Here is an 8,014-nt window from a genome sequence, read left to right as displayed (position 1 = left end):
CCTGCCCCGCCCCGCAGCCCCCTCCCCTTCCCCCTGCCCTGCCCCGCAGCCCCCTCCCCTTCCCCCTGCCCTCCTCACTTCAGCTGCAGATCCAGCCCTTTGCCCATCTGAGGGTTCCTTGGATGCGAACCCAAAGTTCAGCCCCTTCCTTCCCCACCCCCCTCAGGGCTTTGAGCAGCTTTAATGAGGCACCAACAGGCGCTGCAGCCCCGGGCAGCTTTGCTGTGAGCCGAGTTCCCTGGATTTGCAAACTCAGCAGGACCAGGATGGTTTTCCAGGCCCCGGTTTCTGGCAGGAATCCGGGCTCAGCCCCCTGGGCTTGATGTGTTTGAGCAGCAGAGCTCCCGGAGCTGTGGGAACAGGGACAGGTTCCCACCTCAGCCCGAGTGCGAAGCTGCAACTGTTTGATTTTTTCACTCTTCCTTGTTTTAAACTTCCAGTGCGGCCTCATCTCTGCTTGCTGGGAGCAGTGGGAGGTGCTGGGAGCAGCACCTGATCTCCACAGTCTGGCAGAAGCTGCTGAGATGGTGCCTGGCAGGGCAGGGCTGTGGGTGCTGTGCCAGGGGCAGCAGGAGCTGCATTTCCCCAGCCCAGGGCACCCTGTGCCAGTTGACAGGGTCTGAGGGGTTTTTGCCCCAGTTTTTACCCCTGTCCCCGCGTTGTGCTGCTCAGCTCGTGCTGTGTGTGGGATCCAGCTCCCTTTGCTGTGGCTCCAAAGAGGGTTTTTCCAGGTGTGAGGGAGGTGTTGAGGCTCAGCTCTGGGTGCAGAGGGAGTCTGGGCTCAGCACAATGTGCAGCTCCTGCTTCATCAGCACCCACTGTCTGCAGAGGGGAAGCTGAGGCAGGGAGCAGGAGTCCCATGGGTGCCCGTTGATCCTTGGCAAAAGCTGCCCACTGTGGTTGACCCCAGGGAGCTGCAAACGTGGAGGGGGGTGGTGGGGCAAAAAGGGGCAGGGGGTGAATGCTTTTCTTATTGCTGGGCCTGCAGAGCTGGTGGCGGGGTCTGGCTCCTCTCAGGAGTTACAGGGGGTTTGTGCTGCATGTCTCTGCCCTCAGCCTGGTTCCTCTGCCCAGCTGAACCACGTGGCTGGGTCTCCAGTGCTCCAGGGGTTTTGGGAACATCTGTGCTTGGCATCTTCTGTGCTTTCAGAAACCTTCCTTGGCTGAAGATGATCTCTGTATTTCCCAAAGTGGCTGCTGTTGTCATTCCTGGTGGTCTTTGCACTCTCAAAGACCTGGTGGAGAAGGAGGGCAGCAGGTCTGAGCTGGCCCTGGATCTCCAGGTGCTCTTAAGTTCAGTCCCTGCCACCCACTGTGCAGAAGGGGACAGACACAACATCCCATCAGGGATCCAGGCCATGGGGAGACCCTGCAGGGAACCCCAGCTGTCCCCATGGGGATGCAGGAGGTCCCACCTCCATGATGGCAGGCATGACCTCTTCAGCAGGTGTGACTGTGTCCTCAGGGTGGGACAGAGACAGGTCCCCATGCTGAGGGCAGGAGAGTTGCTGAACTCCCTGGGGAGGTGCTGACCTGCCTGCAGGAGCCAAAGGGCTGTGGGACACCTACAGGGTTCTGGGTCCCATGGATCACCCTGCTGAGCACCAGGGCTGACTCTCCTGAGTGGGAACTGTGGAGGGGGCTGCAGTGCTTGGCTTGGAGGCTGGTGGCCAGGTGCTTGCTGTGGCTCTTGGCTGTGTCTCTCTCTGCAGGGGTCCCTTTCCTCTCTTGTCCCTGCAGGGTGCCCGGGTGTGGATCCCTGACTGTTGAAGTCTGGAAGGTGGCAGAAATAACCCGAGGTTACAAGGAAGGAGACACGATTCTCCACCTGCACCTGGAGGATGGCTTGGGAGGGCTGGAGATGTGCAGGCCAGCGGGTCCCTCCTGTGCTTGCCCTCTGGTTGGTCATCCCAGATGGGAGACAGTTCACCTCTGCACTCCCAAACCAGCCTGGGCTCCTCAGCTGGGTGCAGAGGGGCTCGAGCATTGCCCTGATGTGTCCTCTCTGGTGCCTGAGGAGGAGCCCAGCAGCTATGGCTGTATCTGGTTCATGGTGCCATGTCCCCTGACTGCCTGGTCAGCTCATCCTCCCTGACTTCCCAAAGGGCCTCCAGCTCAGCTCACAGTGCTGGCTGGGCTGTGATTCCTTGTGCCTAGCAGCCCAGGTGTGACCTGCAGACACCTTTCCTGCCCCTGCACCGCTCCCCACAGACCTGACCCTGCTCAGCACTTGTCGCCTGCTCCTGCTCCCCCCTGCAGGCTCTGCCCTACCCCGTGGGGTCCCAGCTGCCCCCTCTCTGCAACCCTGACTGCCTTTCTGGCGCCGATGACCTGGTGGCCCTGAGCCACCTGCACGAGCCGGCCGTGCTGCACTCGCTGTGCCGGCGCTTCCTGGAGGACAAGACCATCTACACCTACTGTGGTGAGCCCCGGGCACCCCTCCCCGTGGGCCAGGTGTCCCCCTGCCCTTGGCTCAGCCCTCTTCTTCCAGGTATCATCCTCGTTGCCATCAACCCCTACGAGCCCTTGCCCATCTACGAGGAGGAGGTGACCTACACCTACAGCAGCCGTGACGTGAGGGACACGGATCCCCACATCTTTGCTTTGGCAGAGGAGGCCCACGAGCAGCTGGTGAGGTGAGATGGCACGGAAGGGTCCTCAGGGTGGCAGTGGGGAAGGGTTGAAACCCCTCCTGGAGTGTGCTGTGTCTGGTCCTGCTGGGTCACAGGGTGTCCCCAGCTCATGTCCCTCCCCGGCAGGTTTGGGAAGAACCAGTCCCTCATCAGCAGCGGGGAAGATGACAACAGCCAAACGTGCCATGAGATACTTCACCACTGTTGGGGGCTGCTTGGGCAACTCCAGTGTGGAGGAGAAGGTGCTGGCCTCCAGCCCTGTCCTGGAGGTGGGTCCCCAAGGTCCTGCTGGGGTGTCCCTGCAGGCTCCCCCCGTGGCCTGGATCCCTGATGTGATGCCGTTTCCCCCTCTGTGCAGTGGGTGGCAGGGACTGAACTCCAGAGCACCTGGAGATCTGGGGCCAGCTCAAACCTGCTGCCCTCCTTCTCCCCCAGGCCTTTGGGAATGCAAAGACCACCAGGAATGACAACAGCAGCCGCTTTGGGAAGTACATAGAGATCGGCTTCAGCCAAGCTCATGTCACCGGGGCCACCATCAAAACCTACCTGCTGGAGAAGTCTCATGTCACCTTCCAGGTGGGTCTGCAGGGTAGCACAGGAACAGGGCTAAGTGGGAGCCCCAGTTCTCCCCTGGGGAAGCAACTCCAGCCCTGCTGAGTCAAGCTGGGAGAGAGGATGAGGTCTGTTGTCCCCAGACCTGCTGCAGGGGAGCAGGGTGACCCGAGGTGACCAGGCTTCATGGGGATTTTCTTGCTCATCTGCAGGCAAAAGCAGAGAGGAACTACCACATCTTCTACCAGCTCTGTGCCTCTGCCACCCTGCCCGAGCTCCAGGGCCTGGGTCTCCGTGAGTGCACCCATGTCCCTCCCATGTCCCACTTTGCTGCTGGTGCATCCCACGCTGGGCAGTGCCAGGTCCTCCTGCCCTCCCCAGGCTCCTGAGGGTGGGATAAGGATGGGTGGGAGCTCTGGGTGCTGGGTGGTACTGGTTGACAACATGACATGTCTCACAGGTGGGGCAGAGTCCTTCCACTACACCTGCCAGGGCCAGTGCAGAGCAGCCCAGAGCACCGAGGATGTGGCTGAGCTGGAGGGAACCTGCCGTGCCCTGACCCTGCTGGGTAGGGCCTGGCCAGGCTCAGTGGGGTGGACAGGGCTGGTCCCCAGGGCTGGCATATCATCCAGTTGGTTTGGTTGGAAAAGACTTCAGATCATCAAGTCTTAAGATCATCTTTAAATTCATCTGGGGGCCTACAGGAAAGCTGGGGAGGGACCTGGGACAAGGGCAGGGAGGGAGAGGACAAGGGGAGATGGATGAAAACTGGCAGAGGGAGATTGAGGTGAGACATGAGGAGGGAATTGTGGAGTGTGAGGGTGGTGAGAGCCTGGCCCAGGTTGCCCAAGGAAGCTGTGGCTGCCCCATCCTTGACAGTGTTGAAGGGCAGGTTGGATGGGGCTTGGAGCAGCCTGGGCTGGTGGGAGGTGTCCCTGCCCATGCAGGGGGGGCACTGGATGAGCTTTAAGGTCCCTTCCAATCCAAACAATTCTCTAATTCTGGGAAGTCCAACCGCTAACCCAGCCCTGCCAAGGCCACCACTGCCCCATGTCCCTCAGCACCATATCAACAGGTTTTGAAATCCCTCCAGGGATGGGGACTCCCCCCCTGCCCTGGGCAGCCTGGGCCAGAGCCTGACAGCCCTTTTGGGGAAGGAATTGAGCAGAGCCCGACCCCCCTGGCTCCAACCTCCTCTCAGCAGCTGCAGAGCCAGCAGGTCTTCCCTCAGCTCCTTGTCTCCAGGCTGAACCCCCAGCTCCCTCAGCTGCTCCTGCTCACACTTGTGCTCCAGCCCCTTCCCCAGCCCCACTGCCCTTCCCTGGACACGCTCCAGCCCCTCCATGTCCTTCCTGTGCTGAGGGGCCCACAACTGACCCCAGGATTCCAGGTCTGGCCCCACCAGTGCCCAGCACAAGGGGACTATCCCTGCCCTGGTCCTGCTGGCCACACCAGTGCTGGTACAAGCCAGGATGCTGGTGGCCTTCTTGGCCACCTGGGCACACTCTGGTTCATACTCAGCTGCTGTGACCAACACCCCCAGGTCCTTTTCCCCAGGCACTTTCTACCCACTCTTCCCCAAACCTGGGTGGTTCCCAGGGTTGGTGTGACCCAAGGGCAGGACCTGGCACTTGGCCTTGTTGAACCTCATACATTTGGCCTTGGCCCAACAATCCAGCCTGTCCAGGTCCCTCTGCAGAGCCTCAATTCATTGATCACTCACTGAGCTGCTGGTGCCAGCTGCCCCAGGGCTGGGTGTCCCAGATGTCCCAGGGTCATTCCCATCCCTCTGGCTTGTGTGATTCAGGGGGTCAGACCCACATGGGGTTGGGGAAGCCTGAGGAGTCCCTCATGCCTGTGCTGTGTCCCAGGTGTCCCTGAGGCTGACCAGCTGGAGCTATTCAGTGTCCTGGCTGCCATCCTGCACCTGGGCAACGTCGTGGGGACAGCTGCTTCGTGGAGGTGGGAGAGAACCTGCTGCCTGCAGCCCCCACCTCCCAGACTGGCCCCTGAGCTGTGCTGGCAGCAGGAGCCACCTCTCACCACCCCCCCAGTGACTGGTCTGTCCCTCCACAGGCTGCTGATGAGGCCCTAGGACAGTTCTGCACATTGCTGGGGGTCGAGGCCTCCCAGGTGATCCACTGGCTCTGCCACAGCAAACGGGTCACTGCTGGTGAGACCTACCTGAAGCCCCTCTCCAGGCAGCAGGCACTGCAAGCCCGGGATGCGCTGGCCGAGTATATGTATGGACAGGTCTTCAGGTGGATGGTGATGTCCTGGTTTGAGCCAAGGCTTCAAGGTCGCACCTTCACTCTGCCATCTCAGACACTATGGGGAGATCTGTGACCCCCCCGTAGGAGGCTGAGTTAGACAGACAGCAAAACTGGCCAGAGATATTCCATTCCATATATCTACGTAAGCTCAGAGGAAGGTCAGAGATCACAGAAGACAACTTCCTTCTTCTCCCCTTCTCTTCCGTCCATGGCCGGTGTCTGGGGAGGACTCTGCTCATCCATCACCGTCGACCCTTAGGCTCGAGCTCGACCCTCATCACTCTGTGCTTTCTCCAGCAGCAGCTCCAGGATTCCTCAGGACTCTTCCCAGCTCAGGGAAGTGCTGTGGGAGTTGCTGGGGGTGGGGGGAGGCGAGAGGCTTTTGCCCATACCTGAATATATCTGTATATAGTTGTATATATTTTCTTGTATCATTCATTAGTGTTTAATTAAAGCTGTGTAGTTTAGTTTTCAATCCAGCCAAGTCTCTCTCTTTTTCTCTCTCTCCTTCCCTACCTGGGTGGGGGGGGGAGGGGATCGAGAGCATTGTTGTCGGACCTGAGTCAAACGGTGACAGGTGAGCAGTGCCCTGCAGTCCCTGGAGGGCCACTCTGCCTCCATTGGCATCCTGGACATCTATGGGTAAGAGCTGCTCCCCTCTCCTGGGCTGCCTGAAGAGCATGGTCAGCTGTGGGTCTGCAGCCCCCAACTGCTCCAGCTGGGCCATGGGGCCATACCTGTCCCTGCCTGTGCCTGGAGCTCGTGGCTGGCTGGGGTGGCTCTGCCCAGCAGCTGCTTCAGGCAGGTCTCTGCTCCCTGCAGGTTTGAGATGTTTGAGCTCAACAGCTTTGAGCAGTTCTGCATCAACTATGCCAACGAGAAGCTGCAGCAGCTCTTCAACCTGGTGAGTGTCACCCAGAAGTGTGAGGGTGAGCCCTGCACATCCCTGCTGTGCTGGTGCTTTTGGTGCTCTCTGCCTTGAATGTGGCTGGGGCTACAAACATGGGCTCTGGGAGGCTGCTGGAGCTGGACATGGTCCATTCCTTTCTCTCCAAGTGGTTGTGGTCCAGGAGAAGGGCTGCTCAGGTGTTTTCTGTAAAGCAAGCCCCTGCCTGGTGGCTGGCCACCTTTGTCCCCTCCTGGCTCAGTCCTGCTGTGCTCTCCCTGCCCTCCAGCATGTCTTCAAGCTGGAGCAGGAGGAGTATGTGATGTAGGAGATCCCTTGGGTCTTCATTGACTACTGTGATAACCAACCATGCATTGAGCGCATCGAGGGCCGGCTTGGCATCCTGGACCTGCTGAATGAGGAGTGCAAGGTGGGAAAGGGGTCCCAGGAGCAGGCTGCTGTGCTCCCCCGTCCCAGCCCCCCATTGCTTCCCTTCTGACCTGTTTGTCTTTCAGATGCCCCAAGGCAATGATGGGAGTTGGGCTTGGAGGCTTTACAAGACCCATCTCACCAGCTCCCACTTCCAGAAGCCCAAAAGGCCCAGGGATGCTTTTGTGGTCTGTCACTTTGCTGGCAAGGTGGGGACAGCTGTGGCAGCACAGGCCTGGTGAGCGGGGTGCTGGTGGTGCTTGGCAGTGGTTCTGCAGCAATGGGCAGCCCTGGCTAGAGCTGGTGGTGGTGGCAGCTCCTGCAGCCTCCCAGGCTGGGAACTGGGTCCAGTGGAAACTCAGTGCTGGGCTGCAGCTCTTCAACTGAGGATAAAAACGTGGAAGCTCTATCTGTGATGGTTCCCATCAGCAGGGCAGGAGTTAAACAGTGTGGCCACCACCAGCTCCCTGACTCCTGCAAGGACACTTTCCAAAAGCCTTGGGCTCTGTCCAAACTGGGCTGGGAAGCTGCTGGTTAATGCTGGTGCTTGTCCTGTCTCCTGCCAGGTGGAATATCAGTGTGCTGGGTTTGTAGAGAAGAATGGGGATGCAGTCCCTGAGGAACTGGTGGGGCTGCTGAGAGCCAGCAAGGTGAGAGTCACCCTAAGTAGGGGCTGTGTAGGGCAGAGCCTGTGGGGCTGGGAAGGGCTGATGGTGGAAGAGGCATGAACCAAGCAGGGTGACTCCCCCTCTGCCTGCTGGCACAGCCCATGCGGTGCTGGCCATCATCAGGGTGCCCTGAGTTATGGGTGCTCCCCACACTGTTCCCCTCTCTTTGGCTTCCCTATCTTGAGGGACACTTCAGCCACGTCCTTACTGAGAGGGCTGGGAGGGTCCTGCTGCTTCCAGGTCTGTAACACTGTCACTTCTCCCTTTCGCCCTGCGTGCCCACGGCAGAAGGTGAGAGACATCTTGGAGGGCTCTAGAGCACACCTAGGAAGGTGCCCATGGCTTGCACTTTGGTTTTCCCTGGGGGAAGCAGCTGGTGGGGGCAGGAGGAGGTAGGGCTGGGCTGGGGGCTGCGGGGCTGCCCCCTCCCGGGGTGGCTGGAGCTGAGCATCTGTCCCCCCGCGGGCACCCTGGGGGTCCCGCTCTGCCAGCAGCTCATCCGTGCCGCCGGGAAACGCCTCAAGCCCATGATCGGTAGGGCTGGGGTCGGGGGCTTGCGGGGCTGGCTCAGGG

At 60.1% G+C, this 8,014-nt stretch overlaps 1 pseudogene; it reads left to right on the top strand.

The window, feature by feature from the left end:
* The window catches only part of LOC104393902, an 11,578-nt pseudogene that overhangs the window by 1,525 nt on the left and 2,039 nt on the right, over nt 1–8,014 (top strand).

The sequence above is a fragment of the Chaetura pelagica genome, unplaced genomic scaffold, assembly GCF_000747805.2.
Source record: "Chaetura pelagica isolate M959 unplaced genomic scaffold, ChaPel_1.0 scaffold498, whole genome shotgun sequence".
NCBI lineage: Eukaryota > Metazoa > Chordata > Aves > Apodiformes > Apodidae > Chaetura > Chaetura pelagica.
The sequence above is the reverse complement of the archived record's forward strand: the minus strand, read 5'-3'. Positions and strand labels throughout refer to the sequence as shown.